Source organism: Glossina fuscipes, unplaced genomic scaffold, assembly GCF_014805625.2.
Source record: "Glossina fuscipes isolate IAEA_lab_2018 unplaced genomic scaffold, Yale_Gfus_2 60, whole genome shotgun sequence".
In the NCBI taxonomy this organism is placed as follows: domain Eukaryota; kingdom Metazoa; phylum Arthropoda; class Insecta; order Diptera; family Glossinidae; genus Glossina; species Glossina fuscipes.
In genome coordinates this window covers 8320855-8341695 of record NW_023998432.1, presented here as the reverse complement: position 1 = coordinate 8341695, position 20841 = coordinate 8320855, and positions in this window count along the sequence as shown.

Sequence of the window (20841 nt, the reverse complement as noted above, 5' to 3'; positions counted from 1 at the left end):
TAATACGGTATTTTTGACTGGCCATATACCCCACATGTGGAAACTGTCTACAGTTGTTCCAATTCCAAAGTCAAAAAATGTCTCCATCGCATCGGACTATCGCCCAATCTCTCTTTTATCTTGCCTCTCAAAGGTATTGGAAAAGATTATGGCATCTAGATTGTCTTGGTTTCTTGAGTCCAAGAATCTGATAACAAAGCAACAAGTTGGTTTCAAGCGGGGTAGAGGGTGCATCGACGCTCTATTACATATTGATTATTTTACAAGCAAAGCAATTTCCGAACGAAACCATGTAACAATTCTTTCAATTGATTTCGAAAAAGCATTTGACAGAGTTGGTCTTCATGTTATCTTAAGACTCTTGAAATCATGGAATGTTGGACCGAAATTCTTCAACTACATCAAATCATTCATGTCGCATCGGCAGCTTAAAGTTAGAATCAACAATCATGTCTCTGATTCCTTTCCGCTAATGAATGGCATTCCGCAAGGATCTCCTCTTTCTGTCACGCTTTCTCAAATCGCCTTCAACGAAATTAGCAAAATTCTTTGTCGTGTACCAAGAGTGGAACTTTGCCTTTACGCACACGGTGTATACATTTTTACAAAAGAAAAAGATATCACGAAGGCAATCAACATCCTCGAATCTATTGGACGAGAGATCTCCGCATGGGCAAACTCGTCGGGGGCTAAAATTTCCATAAAAAATCTAAAAAAAATGCACATTTGTCGAAAGCAGATTTGCGATGCAGGAAATCTACTGATGCATATTAATGAGTTACCAGTACTAAATGTGCCGACACTGCATATTCTCAGGCTCACTTTTTCCAACAAATATCGTTGGAAAGCACACTGTCTGTGGTTAAAAAACTCTATTTTAACAAGGGTGAATTTCATACAGTACGTTGCTTGGAGAAGCCATGCGCATATTAACACTATTGCTTATCTTACCAAAATGCTTGTGTTAAGCAAGATTGACTGTGCTTTGATAATTTACGGCAATAGCTGCAAATCAAATATCAACATCTTTAAACCAGTCTACCACCAAGCAGTCAGAGCAAGTTGCTATGCTTTTCGGACGACACCCATAAATAATATTATAATCGAAACTGGTCTCCCAACTTTAGAAAATGGACTTTATGAGTTAAAAGCCAAAATAGTCCCCAAACTTCTTAATTCAAACAAACCTATTCTCGGTGATGACGTAAGGAAGATTATTATTGCGAAGAAAATTCCAAAGTCATCATCTGCAGTTGACTATTGTTTGTACGTCGTAAAGGAATTGAACATTCCCTTAAAAATTTTCCCCTCTTTTGGTGTTAAACCTCCACGGATTTTAAAACACTGCTCTTTTGACATTTCGCTGTCTATGCACAAAAAAGAAAATACACCAAATTACATCTTCAGGTATCTAATAGCTGAAAAAACCCAAATATTGGAAAGTACTGGTTGGAATCTTTTATACACAGACGGCTCAAAATCTTTTGGTCTGCCTCCTGCTTGTGCCGTGGTTGATGCTACAGGACGAGCTCTTCTCAACCACATATTTCACGAAAGAACTTCAACTTCATAACCGAAGCCAGAGCTGTCCTTCACGCTGCGAACCTTGCCCATAAAAACAAACTCAAAACCGTCATTTTGTCTGTATTACAGTTTGTCTGTATTACAAGCTATTTGGAACCCTTTGACTTCGAGATGGAGCACAATCAACAAATTAAGGAATATAATTACAACAACCGAGGAAAAAATTAAAATGTTATGGGTACCAAGTCACATCGGTTTATTGGGAAATGAGCAGGCTGATCGAGCGGCAAAATATGCTACTTCTGCTCCTCTAATTATGGATCATGTCATCGAAAAATTGGATCTTCAAAGATACATTGGAAGAAAAGTTAAAGAGAAAATTGCAGAGGGAAATTTACAATACCATCATTAACACTACTCTTCCATTAATCCTCAATTAACTCCACCTTTATATCCAACTAATGTTGAAAAAATGAAGATCAAAACATTTTCGAGAATTCGCCTTGGTCATACAATTGCAACTCACCAATGGATCTTGAAGAAGTCTTCCTCCCCAATCTGCAGTTGTGGACAAACTCTCACCATAAAGCACATTCTCTACGACTGCCTTAAATTTTGCTTGGCTAGAAGTATTGCATTTGGAACGATTAACCCTTTGGACTTTCTACAATCAGCTTCAGAACAGAATATCAATTCAATATATTACTTTTTTAATGCTACTAAGCTCATTGTCCATTTATTTAAATTAGAGTCGATAGCCTGTGTTGCTAGTGCTCAATGTCTTTTTTTAGTGTAAGAATTTATTTCATTAGTCTAAAATTATAATAATAAAAATAATAATAATTATAAAGCAAGCAAGTTAAATACTTTGAACAACCTATGCGAATTAAGTAACATTCCATGCTATAGGGATGGGATCATTCGAATGATAGGACAGTTGACCAAATTGGAAGTGCAACTTGGTCATAAGCGAGAGGTGCAATAGCAGCATCAGCAAAGTTTACGCGTGAACGATAATTAACAATGACAGCAATGAGAGTTGGGAACAACTGATATACGCGGCACAATTGGAACCACTAACACAACAACAAAAACTACCAAAGAAATCAGACCTTTCAAAAATAATAGCTATACGACGAAAGATCAATATAATAATGCTTACAGTAAGAATCATACTGGCGTCGGTTTACGGTTCTCGTTATCGGACTATCACAACGAAACATTCCCATTTTCGGTTGAAAAATGCTTTAATCGATGTGCCTGTGTGTTTGCTATCATTTGAACGTTTTGTTGAAAAAAATAAAATAAGCCCACAAATGAAGAACATGAGGATATGATATTGATGTATATGGAAATATTAAATGTTAATAATTATTTTTTGAGCCTTTCTCTAATCGTAAAAGACGGTTATACTAAAAATCTACAATGTCGTCGGGAAGAACCAACAAATTTTCTTATTGATTACATTCATTAAAATTGCAAATAATATAAAAAAGTAGGGGAGAAGAACAAAGAAAAAGAAAAGATTCAGAAAAATGTTTAAAGATCGGTTGCTATTTTATCTTTCGTGATTTTTAAAAACAAATTTTAAAAGAAAATTTATCCAAATTTCCGTTTTATGTCATGTATATCGACTGAAATATATCATTTTTTTTCGGCAATTCTCAGCTAAAGAACCATTTGAGAGAGATCATCATAGAAACCATTGCGTATCTATGTTATCATCACCGAGAATAGATTTGTTTGAATTAAGAAGTTTGGGGACTATTTTGGCTTTTAACTCATAAAGTCCATTTTCTAAAGTTGGGAGACCAGTTTCGATTATAATATTATTTATGGGTGTCGTCCGAAAAGCATAGCAACTTGCTCTGACTGCTTGGTGGTAGACTGGTTTAAAGATGTTGATATTTGATTTGCAGCTATTGCCGTAAATTATCAAAGCACAGTCAATCTTGCTTAACACAAGCATTTTGGTAAGATAAGCAATAGTGTTAATATGCGCATGGCTTCTCCAAGCAACGTACTGTATGAAATTCACCCTTGTTAAAATAGAGTTTTTTAACCACAGACAGTGTGCTTTCCAACGATATTTGTTGGAAAAAGTGAGCCTGAGAATATGCAGTGTCGGCACATTTAGTACTGGTAACTCATTAATATGCATCAGTAGATTTCCTGCATCGCAAATCTGCTTTCGACAAATGTGCATTTTTTTTAGATTTTTTATGGAAATTTTAGCCCCCGACGAGTTTGCCCATGCGGAGATCTCTCGTCCAATAGATTCGAGGATGTTGATTGCCTTCGTGATATCTTTTTCTTTTGTAAAAATGTATACACCGTGTGCGTAAAGGCAAAGTTCCACTCTTGGTACACGACAAAGAATTTTGCTAATTTCGTTGAAGGCGATTTGAGAAAGCGTGACAGAAAGAGGAGATCCTTGCGGAATGCCATTCATTAGCGGAAAGGAATCAGAGACATGATTGTTGATTCTAACTTTAAGCTGCCGATGCGACATGAATGATTTGATGTAGTTGAAGAATTTCGGTCCAACATTCCATGATTTCAAGAGTCTTAAGATAACATGAAGACCAACTCTGTCAAATGCTTTTTCGAAATCAATTGAAAGAATTGTTACATGGTTTCGTTCGGAAATTGCTTTGCTTGTAAAATAATCAATATGTAATAGAGCGTCGATGCACCCTCTACCCCGCTTGAAACCAACTTGTTGCTTTGTTATCAGATTCTTGGACTCAAGAAACCAAGACAATCTAGATGCCATAATCTTTTCCAATACCTTTGAGAGGCAAGATAAAAGAGAGATTGGGCGATAGTCCGATGCGATGGAGACATTTTTTGACTTTGGAATTGGAACAACTGTAGACAGTTTCCACATGTGGGGTATATGGCCAGTCAAAAATACCGTATTATATAGGTCCAGTAATTTCTTTTTACTAGACTTAGACATAGCGCTGATCATTTGGTATGAGATGAGGTCTAGACCAGGTGTCCTCCTCTTCAAATTGGAGAGACAACTTCCAAGTCCTAAGATGGATATGCAATTTTCTAAGAATATGGCACATCTGTCAATACAATTTGAAAAAGATATTGGAGTCTTTTTATTTTCGATGAAAGTACTGGAGAAGTTGTTGTCAGAGGAGTATTCGCACCACAATTTTCCAAAGTAATTAGAAACCTCATCTGCATCAGTTAAAGTTCCATTGGGAGTGCAGATGGCAGAGATTTCGTTCAGATTTGAAGTCCCATTAAGTCTGTTGGTTTTGTTCCAGACAACTTTCATTGATGTATTTCTGTGAATTCCTCTCGAAAAAAGTTCGAAACTAAGTGCCTTTGATTTCCGTATTTCCTTCTTGAATAGAGCATTGGCCTTTTTGCATAATAACAAATGATCCTGATTAGGACATCTCTTAAAGCGGTGCCATAGATCCATTTTATTTTTCCTCAAGAACGAAAGCGTGTTGTTCCACCAAGGATCCCTAGCTCGTTTGAAAGAAGTGTTGGATTGAGGAATAAAAAGATGAGCAGCCGTGCGAATCGCTTTAGACATAATAGCGGCATCATGGTTGCAGTTCCCGTTAAATGGCTTTGAATTCAAGAATGACTCCACCTGTTTGGAGTAGTTGATCCAATCCGCTTTATCTAGGAGGAATTTGGCCTGTTTTGCTGGAGTAACAGAGGACGATGAAAGTTTAAGATCGATTATGATTGGAAAGTGATCGCTATTATGCAGATCATCAGAAATAGACCAGGAAACCAAAGGAAGAAGTGAGGGAGAGCAACAAGTTAAATCAATATGTGAAAATGTATGACGAGTTGAAAAGTGTGTTGGTTTTCTATCATTTAAAATGCAGAGATTGTTTTGAATGAAAGCCTTTTCTAAAACAGTACCGCGAGTATAGTTCACTGTTGAGCCCCAGATGGTATTCCAACTATTAAAGTCGCCGCATATTATTAATGGGGGGGGAGAATACGGAGAATAAATTGTAGAGTTCTTGCTGAGAAAACGATTGCGAAGGTGGGATATAGAACGAAAGCACTGTAAATTTTATGTTTAACATTATTTGTATCGCTACGGCTTGTATGTTTGAGCTAAAATTGATGCGTTAGTGAGGTATATTTGATTTTATAAAAACACCAACTCCTTGTTTGGAATATGAATTTTGATCAGCATTCGTGAAGTATCCAGTATTTGATTGGGGTGGAATAGGATTAAAAGAGCTTCTACAATGGGTTTCTTGAAGCGATAAAAAGGTTGGATTAATATCACTTATGAGTGTACGGAGTTCATCAAAATTATTAATAAGTTCATTGTAGAATTTTAAAAACTTTATTTAATTGTAATGACATGTAAGCAGAGTGGAGGGAGGGTTAAGTTGACATGTCAACGTCTCCGCCGAGAAGGTCGCTATAGGAATTCTTCGTGAATGATTTTTCTTACCAGCTGAATAATCTGTACTTAGGTGCTTTGGTACATTTGAAGAGCAACGAGTGGGCGCACATGAATAATTTGAAGTTGAAGGTTGATTAATGGATGAAAGAATGGATTCATTACCACTTGTAATATGTTGAGTAAAGTTGAGACCTGTATATTCTGGAGAATTTAGTATATTAGATTTTAGCTTATATGTTGTTGTTTTAATTTTTTCAATATTTGGTGTTGCTTTGGTTTTTTCAATATTATCTTTGGCGGGTGATGTAACTGGTTTCGAAATATAATTTTTGGTTAATGGTGGTTTTTCATTGGAAGGAGTTGGAGTTAAAGGGTTACTATGCTCGATTTGCGAGGCAACAGCATCGTAGGTATTACTTTTCCAAATCCTTGGGCTGCAGATGGATTTCTTTACCGATATGTGCGTCGCGCTTCGACTATGCTACAGTAATTTTCTGTTTTGAATTTTAGTATTTCACGCATCTGTACAAAACGTGGGCATTGTTTGTCTAACGCAGAGTGTTGATCGTTGCAATTTAAGCAGAAGCTAGGCGTACAGTTTTCAGGATGTGAAGGAAGACCACAGTTAACACAGGATGGAGAACTGGTGCATCTTTTTGCCGTATGGCCCAGGCGTTGGCAGTTTTTACACCTCATGGGATTTGGAATGTAGAGTTCTACTTTACATTTGTACCAAGCTACATCAACCGTTGCCGGTAGCCGATAGCGGTCAAAAGTCAAAATAATTCTTTCTGTAGGAGAGCGGGTTTTTCCATCGTCATTTAATTTGGTGAATTTGTAGACTTCAATCACTCCTTGACTGCCCATTTCACGCACAATTTCATCTTCCGGCACATGCTTTAAGCATGGGGCATAAACTACGCCTTTAACCGAGTTCAGTTTGTCATGCAGTTTAGCGGATATAGCGCACAAATTGGCTAATGATTTAGACTTTATGAGCTTTTCGGTTGCGCTCGGGTTCCCAGCCAGGACAAGTAAATTTGCATCGCGTAAAATCGATATAGAGTCTCTATACGTTGTAATGCAATCTAGCGCTTTTTTAATAACGAAAGGGCTGAATTGCAAAATTGTTATGGAGGGATCAGTTGGAGAAATCACAACATATTTTTTGTCGATAGGAACGATGCTACTGGTTGGCAACACCGGAAATTCCGAATTTTTCATCTTTTTTTTTTGAGGGGATACGTCTGCTAATAGATGTCTCTTTGAGTTTTTGTCCGGCGGCCCCGGGGCCATTATGCCTTATGGTTGTCTATTATTTACTTATTTGTGAAATAACCACTCACTTGAAAAAGTTTGGGAAACTACTGAGGATAATGTCAAATGTTTTCAACTTTTTTATTTGTTTTATTTTTTTTTTTTTTTTTTTTTTGGATTTAATGGAAACACGTACGGTAACACAGGTGTATCTACATTAACTAGTCGTTTCATTACGGCGATGCTTGTCTTTTCTATTTATGAAATATTCTTCGTTTCTTGAAAACCTACGAAAATAAATATTAGGAATATTTCAACCATCGTTTATTGTACAATACATGCCATAAAAAAACAAGAAGTTACTTAGCACTAGGAATACCAAATTTCCTATATATCCCCTCTTTTTGTTGGTATTAATACCCCACCAAATCTAATCCACGCACCCCCTTTTTTTTATTTCTTGTACCATTTCTGATACAATGACAGTGATAATGATCTACACAACGCTTAATCGCGACCCAGCAGCCATTGATAGCTTCCAGACGTCAACAACTTCAAAGTGAGGGCTAAACGTTTCACTGGAGCAATGTAGGCTTTTCCTACGCCATTACTGACACCGATTTTTGTTGTATTCAAAAGCGTGTCTCGACAGGCGAAACTTTTGTAGAGATCGATAATAACAATACGTATATTTTAATTTACGTTCGAAAAAATTTTATTCACAGTATATTTTATTTTCAGTTTACAGCTCTTTTCTCTTATAAACGAGTGTGTTCTGACTTAGTTATTTAGAGCTGCATTTATAAAAGAAAACAGCTGCAAATTGGAAATAAAGGAAATTCCTAACAAAATTGTTTACCTACAAACAGCTGAACTAAAACAAAAACATTAAATTTGTGGAAGGTAAATAAATTAATTTTTTTTTACTTTTTGCTTTAATTGTCTAATTAACACTGTTAATTCAATAAAACTTGTAATCAATTGTGTACTATCAAACTATTCATACATCATCACAGACTGTCGCTACTAATAATAAAGTGCGAAGGACCAACAAATAATAAAAATTCATCACTTTACTGAATACATTAGTCTTATCGCCAAAAGGACTAATCCTTTGGACTATACAAAACGAAAAAAGGTAGGTCAAATTTTGTTATAACAAGTAATGTTATAATCAGGAAGATATGTATCAGGCGGAATGGCTCATTATATTATTAACAGCATAGGTTATGTTATTTAGCAGTAAAGTAACATTAAGATAGGCGGAAAAAGAATCTTGTAAAACGTAGAAGGGCCCTGCTGTCTGCTTGAAATCCTTTTATCTTACCTGAAACTGTGTAGGTAAATGATTTTATACATTTGTCAACAAAGTAAATTAATATATACATAATGTTACATGTAGATCATTGTAAAATTTTCGCTTGTGAAAAGAGATCTTTGAATACGTTTTAGGAAAAATTGACGCAAGTAACTTCTTGCGTTTTTTACGAACTTTTGACGCGTTGTTATGCAACAAACGATGATAGAAATATTCTTAATATTTACTGAAGCGATTGAATATGCTGATAGCGCTGACATTCATCTTCGTAAGTCCGTGCAAAATGAAGAACGTTTCATAATTCGAATATGCAAAGGTAGCGTGAAAGGCATGGTGGTAAGTTAATCTACATACTTATATGTTTTGCTTATACATATATAAATATTTTATTCTTAAAGCTTGCGACGAAAAGAAAATTAAAGCAGTAAACTCTTGATTTCCTGGATCAAGCCAATTTATTTTGACGACGATGTAGGTACGTCTCGCTAGGGATCTTCCATTTTAAGAGAATAAGTGAAGTAATAAGAACCCGCATGTCTTCTGCATTAAAAACTATAAAGAATAAATCCGCTTTGAGATGTTCTGTGAAATTTAAAAAGCTGGCCTTTATTTATATAATGCAAAACTAGAATTGATTTGCAATTGATTTTATAACATTATACATACTTCACAGGTAAATTCATGTGTTAATGTACTAATATATTATATAAAATTAAAATATACTACGATATATTCGAAGTTCAAATCCGCAATTCAAAGTTTTCCAAAGAAATGAAAATATGAAATTATATGAAATTATCAAAAATTGTAAACAATTTCTTTTGTATGATTTTGTTATCGATTGTAGCGTTGTAAACAAGCAAACGTTAAATTTGCCTCTTATTTTTCCATTATTTCTTTGAAATAAATTTCGAATCGCGAAAGCCATACATAATTTTCAACCAAATGGTTGTCAAAGTGCGCCTTCCAAATGAAAGCCAGTTAACTACAAGATGCATAATCATTACCGTGACTTTATAGTCTGAGTACTTCATCTTGAATTTTGGCAAACATTTATCCATTCTTTAGAATATTTCACTAATTCACCGATAGTTACAAGTTTTTTTTTTATTGAAGATTTTCTTCCCTATTAACGGTAATTTTGAGCATATTTTTGAAAAGGTCTATACAAAGTTATTTATGTTGGCTTATCTTCACTACATTTTATGCCATCTTTCATGTGGTACAAGTATAAACCGGCTGTGAATTTTTATATTTTGACTGTGAATTTTTACAAATCTAATAAAAATTGCATATCTATTATATTGTAGCTCTTACTCTTATTGTATAAAATTATTCTAAGCACTTATTGAAAATTGTGATGAATTCCTCCATTCACTTTCCGACATGTTTTTTTTTTAAACGGGAAGTTTTCATGCAGAGAATATTGTCCTATTCTGATTTTCTAACACTTTTAGAGAAGCTGGCAGGAAATTGTTATATGCGTAGACACAATTTACTGCTGAGTAGTTTTTATAATTCTTTTTATATTCATACATACCCTACTGTTAAAACTCTCATTTATGTTATTTAAAGTTTTTTGAGTTACATATTCTTTAGTAAACAAGTCCTCCAATCATGTCCAGTTAAGGTTAATTATTTTAACTTTATTTAATAAATTATCGAATTAAGTAGAGCTGAGCTCAAAGTTACACCACAAAAGGATAAACTCGCGGTAATTCGTAACCCCACGAGTTTGGAATCACTTTGAGCCAGGCATAGTAGAACGTCATCACAGAGAAACTGCCTTACTCCCAGAACATCCCCGTTTCATCGATTCTGACACTTCAGTCAACATGCCTCAATTCCAGAAAAGAAACCTGATGCGGTTTATAAAAGTGCAGGCTATTTTTAAGCTTAGTTGAATTATACTTACCGAAATTAAGTTCAACCACTTAAAGCGAAATTGGTAAGAACATTTTCCGAATCTGAGGAAAAGTAACTCCGTCGTCTGCGCTTAATACGCGCAACTCCTGACCAGAAGCAGACTCATTTTGTTCAGTGATATCATTCCCAAGGCTCTGTTCCTGGAACAAATGCTTGGTTAAGTAAAAGCCATTCTGGTGGGCAGCAAGGGACGAACTCTGAATGGAGTTGCCGAATAAGCTTTTCGCATTATGGAACACTTTTCATCATCAATTGCCCTAACTTCCAGCTATAATGACTTTTCTGATATACTGATGCAGATTGACGCGTTGGAAAAACATTTTCAGCATTTACTTTCAAGACCCACTGTGCGTCGAGTTAGAAAACAACGTTTAGACAGCTGTTCTAAATCATGTCCTTGTCAAAGGGAGTAGTTATCGTATCACTACAAGTTCGCCGATAAAGCACCTAAATGTATATCATCTTGCTCATACAATTAAAAATATTAGACATGTTTTCGTATACCCATCATATTCTGCTATTCTCATCTGCTATTGTGTTTCTCATGTAACTGTAATTGTTTAATCTACCGCCGCCTGAGTGGCCGAGTAGGCAAGAGTCTCGACTAGCAACTCAATGGTCGTGGGTTCAAATCTCAAGTGCGGTAGAGTTTTTAATAAAGCCGAAAGCCTTAGATGCTAGTGCTTTAAGACTTTAGTCTTAGAATTTATTCTCTGGCTAAGTTTATAATAATAATAATAATAATCTACCAAATATGGCGAAATTCTTCTTTTTTCTTACATGCATTGTCCACCCTGTGTATTCTTTGTTTTCAGCCCTTACAGGTGTCGGTAGGCAGCCAATTGGCTTTGTTTATTTCTAACATATTTCCCTTTGTTTTCCTCTATTTCATTCCACAAGAATGAAATGTTTATGTAAACCATGTCCTACCAAGACAAGTCCGCGTTTTGATCATTACATAACCTATTACTTTTGCGAACGTTTCGGCCATCCGAACGGTGCGAGCGCAGAATTGGACTCTTCAAAACGATTACGTTGGTCATACACCGATTATAAAAAGCGGGGCTAAGTCTTTTATTGTCTTCTTGTGCAAACAAAAATAGATCCATCTGAAATAGCCAAGAAACTGTTGTCTTTATCAAGTAAGTTCGATAAATACGACATAATTTTCAAAGAGCCCACTTGTTTGGAATGTTCAGTTGCCTTTGAGAAAGGTGAGGAGCCAGCTGAGTGGATTAGGGCACACACACAAGCAGAGTCATGTCGTCCATTTTTTCTCCAATTCGCAATACTTCTACCTCGACCTCTGATCACACAACGACTAATACGGTATCTTTAAGCGCTGTACCACCTCTGAAAGCAACGTTTGTGCCTGGGTTAGCACCTGACCCCTCATGTGAAGCCACTGAAAGCTATCTTGCGGCAAAAGTGACGTCTGTTAAGTTAAATCGTGTTAACGTTTCCAAAATGCCTACAGCAGCTTCAAAATTCTAATACCTACAGCTAACGTCGGGTATATGTTAAATAAACCACTGTGGTAACGGGAGTCTTTAATAAAGAAATTCATTCCTAAGGATAACCCTCGAAATAGTAATTCAGTAACTCACCCAAAAGGTAAATTTTTCCTTAGTGCAATGACTGTCGTTTACCAAAATATCAGGGGCAAAATTCGGTCTGTTTACCGGTAATCATTGAGTACAAAATATTCCTTTAAAATGTGAAAAAGCTATTGCACTTTTCAATAAAAGATATATCCAAAACCTTCTTCTTTAACCATGTGACTAATTTTAATCGGGGACCCTTAGATCTTAGCTCTGTTAATTGCCATGAAATAACTGTAAGTCACTATCTCCTTTTTAGTTTAACTGAGGAGCTATATCATCCAACAATTTGTCTATGCTTTCAATGCAAGCATGATGACATGTTAAGACTGTCCGTTAAAGGTAAGTCTCACTTGCTCAAATAAACAATACGATTTTAGCAAAGCCAATATCTCGTTACTTAAAGCTCACCTTGAACGAAACAAACTTTTGTACGGTAAGGCACAGATCTAAGCTCATCCACCACCCAAGTTAATGCAGATACCTTCAAATGATAAAACCTTCAGCTCTTACTAATTCTAAACAATTTGACAGGTTTGTCAATTTATATCCATCATCGATGTCTCTTAATGGTTCTGACTCCTCTGGAGACATAGAAACCGTGAATCACTTTGCCGAATATTTCCGACAGTACTTATCTACTGCTGATGCCATTGTATAAAATAATTACGCATATCAAATCATAAACTCCGTGCCCATTCCGAATTCAATCGTTTCTGAAAGCGACGTATTTCAAGTTTTAATGTCATTGAAATTTAGTTAAGTTCCCCGACCTGATAGCATTCCATCATGCATGGCAAAGTCTTTAGTCTGAACTACGTGGTGTTATCTCAAAAATTTCGGAAAATTCTATGAAATTAAATCTAAAAAAAATGCAAGAATTATTTTCTCTAGGCGGAACTCATTTTCGGCAGGGTTTTCCATCAATTCACACGAATTGGAAAATGTGAATTCATATGTTGATTTGGAGATATCATTTAATCAAAAACTTTGTTTTAAAATCCATATTGAACCGTCAATAAGTAAATCTAGGTTTGCACTTGGCTTTATTAAGGGTTGGTCTAAAGACCTTGACGATCCTTATGCTGTAAAAAGAAAATTCATTATGATAAGACCAATACTTGAGTATGCCTCAGTTGTACGATCTCATTCCCATAGATGCCACATCGACTCAATAGAGTATGTTCACTGTGTTCATCGTAATTGGTTGCCAAATTCCTGCAGGTTTGCAATGGTTTAGAGGTTCAGACCCTGCTCGGATCTATAGTTCGATTGAAAGTGGGTTTCTGTGCTAGATGTATACATCCTTTTTTTTCTTTCCGCTTGTTTATTTTCTTTTCGTCTTTGTTATATACGAGAATTTTGCATTTCCTTTCTTTCTTTTCCTTTGCCTCTTTGCTACATTTTATAAGGGTATTTATAATAAGTAGATAAGATTTATTGTTAGGAGTCCATCTAATTCAGCTGTATGTTAATGTTAGCTGAATTTCATGTGGAAATAAATGAATAAATAAAAAAAAAAAACATAGAACATCTGCAAACAGCAGAACTAGCTTACCGTCAATCGCTCAAATAGATCAAGAACTTTCCCTTGGCATTATCACGATTCGTAGAAACAACAATCAATCCTTTCAAAATCCGCGGAATTATAATCAACCAACCCATTGGCAATGAGTAACTGCAACTAGCTTTCTTCTTAAAGGAGATAAGTCCAGCCTAAGTTTAATACAGCTCATATAACAGGGAATACTTATCAGCATATTCTTCAATTTATTATTTCCAACACACGCTTGAAGGAGGATCTTTAATTCTTTTTACAGATCATATACATTTATGCTTTCAGCAGAAACCGTAAAACTCAAAACCTCGTTGGTGGAACCTTCGGATTTGATCGCCCAATATACGACAGACAGGTGTATTTGCGAACAAACCTCGAATCGAAGATATTAACTCCATTGGTTAGCTAATGACAACGATTGAAAGAGATTTTACAATCACACTCAAACCTCCAACTTAAATAATTTCAATTTCCTGGATGAAGTAAAACTGTGTTTTGTGACGTTTCGACAAATATTGCAGAACTTTATCTCACGTCAGACAAATTACCTTGAGGTTACTTCATGGTTTATCACGTCCTAGTATCCAGCCCACATCACAATTAGTCTCCTTACATTTTTCTGACTACATTTCTCACCTACCAAATTAGAAGGACTACGTACAGAAAGTTATTCACGTCGTCAAGAGAGCTTAATCACTCTATCCAGCCAATAGATAACGAACATCACGTTTCGTAAGTCAAAGAGTCGTTTTTAATGGTCATTTACACAATGCTCCTATATACTAAGACGTTGGGAAATCTTCCTCCCTCCTTTTGAAATTGGCCAAGACATAAAACCGTTCAAAGTTTACTTCGCATAGAATTAGCAATTTTTACAGCAAACTAGGTTGGAATAATGGTACATCCAGCAAAAGCAGGAATACGTAGTTTACCCAAACTGAGAACTTTTTCATTTCCTAGAAACGTGGTTTTCCTTATCATCCCTTTTTCAAAGCAGACCAAAAGCGCGATTGATCTGCTGGTCGTAATTAATTAGTGGTTCACCAGTAATGCCTAAATTGTGAATAATAACAAAAATTTCAACTAAATGGTTAAATCAGTAAACCAAAATCAATACACAGATGTTATCGCAATGTCAACATACCCAAACCAAATAGGGATCTTCGGAAAGTATAGCAAAGAGAAACCTACATTCTGTCATCAAAATATAGTACTTTTCCATTTAAATAGTGCAAAAGAATTATATTGCAAAAGAAGTTCTTTCTAACTGGCATCAATCAAATTTTATGCCGACTTCTAATTAATAATATTGCGTTTGTTTCCTCCTATTTAAAAAATATATTGTATGTTTTGGCTTTATTTTAAACCAATATTTCCGAAATGAGTTTTTGAGTTTCGAGAATAAAGGCAGAACTCAAACCAAGCCAATCAGACAAATTGTGTGTTTGCGTAACTACATGAGCTGAATTTCTGAAACAAGAGTCGCAAAAAACCAACGCGGTGAAAGGTCGCACATTATTCTAACGAAAAAGCCATAAGTTATTTTTCCACGATCCTGGCTTCACACTAATGCCAAATAATATTTCTCGTTGATAGTTTGGAAGGAATTTCTATGTGCACATCACGATAATTGAAGAAAACTTATTTTCACTAGTTTGTAACCACAGAAGCAAATATCACAAAAGTACACTTGTTTTAAGTCTGCTTGAGAATAAAGTAATTAATTTTCAAGTAATGCAATAGCAAAGCTGTCATCATGAGTTACTTTTTAAAACGCTGTATTTGCTTAAACTCAACGACGAATCGGTAGCTCAGATGCAGCTCGAGAGAGAAACCACCATCTTGCCGAGTAGAAATATAACTGATTCGGGAGCAACATTCCTCTTAGGAACAGTCTGAGTAAGTGAATGCAATAAAAACGGAGAGATCGATAATTGCCAGAGTGATTTATAAACCCACCGTGAACAAAGATTTCTAAAAGGAAACATAGACGATTCTTTGAGACACTAAAACTACTATTTCCAGCGTTAGCTCAATCAACCGTAGAACAGAATTTAAAAGCTTTGTTTAAAAGGAGCTAGGACATTAGAATACGAGAAGAGATTCAGTAGACCCACTGAGGGAGAGATCAGCGTAAACAAGGGAAAGGATTTAAAATAAAAGAGCTTGTTACATCGCGCCATAACAAATTACATTGCAAGTACCACGAGTAAAATACAGAGATCTATGTAATAATATAACTCTCTTGTAAGGGACCATTGGAAGAGCAACAGCACAAAAGTAGAAATGCCGTAACAAGGTAATGTATTAGGCGTTCTAAAATTGAAAAGATACAATTTTCACTATATTTCATTGGGCAATGTTCTGGCTTCTCCATGTCAAAATATTATTTCATCACAGCATAATATATCTCCCTAAAATGTACGTGGTTTTCTACTATCTTTGAGGTTTCAATACGTCGACCTTCTTCAAAGCCCCATTTGTGCGAAGCACTACCTTTTCTGTTTACTTCGAAAAAGTATTTCTGAATATAATGTGACGTAATAAACCAATCTTTTTTACTTCGATATAAATATAAAGTCCAAGTTATATTTAAATATGTTTCGTTTCGAAAACGACATTATTAGACTCATATTACTTTTTATTTATTTATTTATTTATTTATTTATTCCACTTATACAAGAAACTCAACTAAAACAAAATGGCAGTCGAGTTCAATTGACTCTTGAAGTAAATCTTGAGTTAATTAATATTAAAACTTAGTATAAGTACAATAAAACAAATAAGAAGGAAAAAAAGAGAAAAAAAGCATGTATACAACCAGCGTAGAGCCACACTTATAACCGGTATAGGACCAAATTGCAAATGAACCTCTAATCAATCCATCGCAAACATGCATAAGCTTGGCAACCGATAATATTTAACAACATTTCATTTTCGATTCATCGTGACATTTTAAGGTTAAGAGCTAGTTCAAGTACGACATAGGTAAATCGCGCGCATTAAGCAATGTTGCTTTAATGGAGTTTAAAGAGTCCGTTAATGAGAATAAGTGATAGACGTCATTTAGGTTCTTGCAAACAACTCTGAGCGGGTCAAACAGTTCGTAATTATATTTGCATTGACTAAGCTTTATCAAGATAAAGTGCCTTAGCGGTTAGGGACATTAAAGCCTATCTCACGAAGTAATGCAGTCGAGTCAATTGTACCATTTATTAATTTGATTACGAAGGAAACGCCAAGAATATGTCTACGTTTCTCCAGTGACGGAAAGGATAACAGAAGCAACCTATTTTCATAGGGTGGAAGAGGGGCAATAGGGTCCCAACCCAAATTCCTAAGGGCAAACAGCAAGAATTGCTTTTGAACAGATTCAATTGAATCTCCGTAGCACTTATATGAAGGAGACCACACAACAGAGGCTTACTCAAGTATAGGTCTAACCAAACACATGTAAAGCCTCTTCGTGCTATAAGGATCATCAAGCTCTTTGGACCACTTCTTTATAAAACCAAGCGCGGACCTAGCTTTGCTTAACGAGAACTCAATGTGCAAATTGAAACGTAACCTATAATCGAATAGAACGCCTAAATCTGTGAACGAATCGACGTCTTCCAACTTGTGCGAATCAATGAAATACTGAGTAATGAACGACTTCCTTCTTGAGAAAGAAAGCTTCTTACATTTATTTAGATTTAGTTTCAGAAATTTCAAAGAGCAGCATGCAACCAAACTATTCAAGTCACTTTGAAGATGATGTGATTGCGATTCTACGGAAAAGGAAGAAAACAGTTTCATATCATCAGAATACATTAAGACCTCGCTAAATTCAATCACCGAGAGTATATCATTGATGTATAAATTAAATAAAATAGTTCCGCAGTGGCTACCTTGAGGTACGCCAGACGTCACGGGGAATTCAACCGAGGTAATGAGGTTAAAAAAAACCCTGAAGGATCTATTGCGCGGATAAGAACTTATCTAGTTCACTAAATAGAAAGGGAAGCCAGAGGCTTGGAGTTTAAAGATAAGTAAGTTATGGTTAACCAAATCAAACGCTTCGCTTAAATCAGTGTATATTACATTTGTGCGAGTGCCACTAGAAAAAGCCTTGAAAACATGAGAAGTACACTCTAACAGATTGGTGACCGTAGATCTTCCCTTTCGAAAACCATGTTGGAGAAGAGAAATATACGATTTCATGGAAAAGGCTATATGCTGAGTCACAATTCGCTTGAACAATTTAGGCAAGACATTCAACTTGGCAATGCCTCTGTAGTCCTCTAGAAGTTGCCTACTACCACTTTTGTGAATAGGAATAAGGAAACAAGTCTTGCAACACAAACGGAAAGCACCTAAATTCAAGAACTTGTTAAAAATCTTTAAAATAACACCACATAGCTCCCCAGCACAAGATATAAGTACACGTGAGGGGATTCCATCAGGTCCAGGCGAACAATTATATTTTAGAGAGCTCAATCCTTCAAAAAAGTCATTTTCAGATATAACACAGTTAAGAATTCAAATCAAATTAGAAATCGGATATGGATAGTTTGCTGATAAATCAAAATTGGCACTTAGAAAGTTCTGTCGGCAGTATTCCGCAAAGAAATTTGAGGTTTCAAAATCGTCCGAGGACTCGGAGCCATTAAAAGACACATGCGAAGGATTTATGGAGATTTTTCTTTTGGAATTAAAGAACTTAAAAAAGTATTTAGGATTAGCAAATAAGGAGGATTTAACCAACTGAAGGTATTTGCAATAGTATTGGCGGTTGAGGGAATTAAATGAATGCCTTGCCACTGAGTAAGCGAAATAGTCAAAAGAAGAACCACTTTTCGAAAATTTTTTGAAAAACTTGTTTTTCCTATTCTTGCAATGTTTAATTGTTTTATTAAACCACGGAGGACACTTGCTCCAAGGACGGGACTGCTTGATCGGAACGGATGCAGAAATAGCTTGATTTAATATATTGTAGAACGACGACAGTAAGCTATCAATACTTCCCACTGAGAAATCAAGCACAATATGAGAAAGATATGATTTTAGCATGGAAACATTGATTTTATGGAAATCATAAAATTTATATGAAAAGTTTGAATTTGGAACGTTATAGAAGTTCAACGAACCAACATACTTGTAATGAAAGGAAATACCCAATGCTGAATGATATGTATCCTCAGCTAAACTAAACGGAAGACGACGATTAACGCAAATCTCAGGAAAATTGGCAAAGCAAAGATCAAGCAATCCACCATTGCAATTAGGGGTACCATTGTATTGCACTACATTGTGATCAAATAATTCATTAAAGAACACAACGGTTGTGCCAGAAGTTGAGGTAGGAACCAAACAGCCAGAACTATGACTGTAAGTGACTTGAGGCAAATTGAAGACACTCAACGCAATGACTATATCGGTAAGTTTAGATTGCTTGGCCACTTCATATATGACGGCGGCCTGTTTCCTATATACAGAGATATCCGAATTTGGGGGAATAAAGAAGCAGGTCACATATAAGTGTTTATTAGGAAATTGCACTCGAATGGCGATAAATTCAACGTCGGGAGTAGTTGGAAATTCATATGAATAGGAGGGGACTGCCGCAGAAATGGCAATTAAAACACCACCTCCATTCCGATACAATCGACCTAAAAACTTGAAACGAATTTTGGAAAAGTGCTGACGAATGTAGATGCGGCTTTATCCAGTTTCAGTGAAGACCAAACAGGAAAACTCCGTGCTCACTGAATTTAGGAAGGTAGAACGAATTTTTGAATTTAGGCCCCTAACATTTTGATAAATGAGAGAAAATGAGCCTGAAGAAATATTTAGTTTTTTGAAGGGTAAAGAGCTATTGCATTAGCATTACGAAGTCGATCCCGAGGGATAACTTCCTTAATTAAGGATCCAACCGTCCACAATGGTTTATTTAACATCAAATCCATATTTTCCGTCGGAACTAGAATTTTAAAAGATGAGATAGCTCTAGATTGAGAAGAAGCCAATTTGAAGATGCTAACGCGCTTTAAATTGACAGGAGAGGCTTTCGCTGCCAGATAACTTTTTATGTTGTCAACAGTTGTATCAGGTGCCAGTCTTCACACAAATATTGCCTTTCTGGGAGGAACTGCCTTCAAGCATATGTCATCTGTACTAGGAGCAGCAGGGTTCACGGATGGGGAGATATGAGTTGGGGAAAATATGGAAAGGGTAACCAGGCACGAGCAGCTTGTGCGACGTGCCTAGCTTGGCGGCCGGCATTCACACTAGAACAGCCAGGAGGAGAGGACGATTTACTATTATCATTATTGGTTTTAGGCGATGACGCCTGAGAAGATTGAGTGACGTCTATGGGAGGAGATATCCTTGCCACTTCAGCATAGTTCAAGCCAGAAGGACTTTCCGGCTTTTTTTTAACTTTTATGTTATCGACCGACTCAGCCGTAGCAGAAACGCTAAAATTCTTTGTAGACTTTAAGGAATCGCTAACTTGCACCGACGAAACGGACTTGGGAGAATTCAGAGGTGACGAACCACACGCTACGCTACGAGTTGAAACATTGTTAGCTGGAGAGAAAGATGACTGCGCAATATAACGACACTCATCAAACCTATTGATTATTCAAATTTCTCCCACAAGAAGCCGAGATTTATTTTCAAATCTGAAAAACAATTTCTCGTCTCCGTGAAGAGTTTGCAGAAGTTAATGTCCCGCTTTCTGCAGTCAGAACATGACCATCGTAAACCTTTAGAAGGGTCAGGGACTGCATCAGCAGCACGGCCGATAATACCAGCATACTTTGCATGTCCAAAACAATCACACAGCCAACAAGAAATGAATCGTTTAGATTCAGGGTCTGTTTTCGCACGACATGGTGTAAATAAGCAATCCATGTCCATTGAAAATAACAGAAGAAGCTTATGAAGGAAAAAAAGAAAAAGGAAAACTACAAAATTCCACGGCACAAATTTTCAGCAAATTAAAACAAATTTCTCACTTCCCTGCTACAGAACGAAAGCTAAAGAAACTGTAAACAAAGATTAACGGGCAAAAAGAGATACTTTTACTAAGAGCTCAATTGTCGATTACACTAAACCAAAATGAGTTTTTCACATAAATGGCTATTAAATTCATGTACGTTAAATTCACACTTTATTCTTTTAGACAATTGTTAAAATTAAACACGAATAAAGCAAAAAAGCTAAGAAATACACTAAAAATATTGAAATATTTCTTGCACAGAATAAA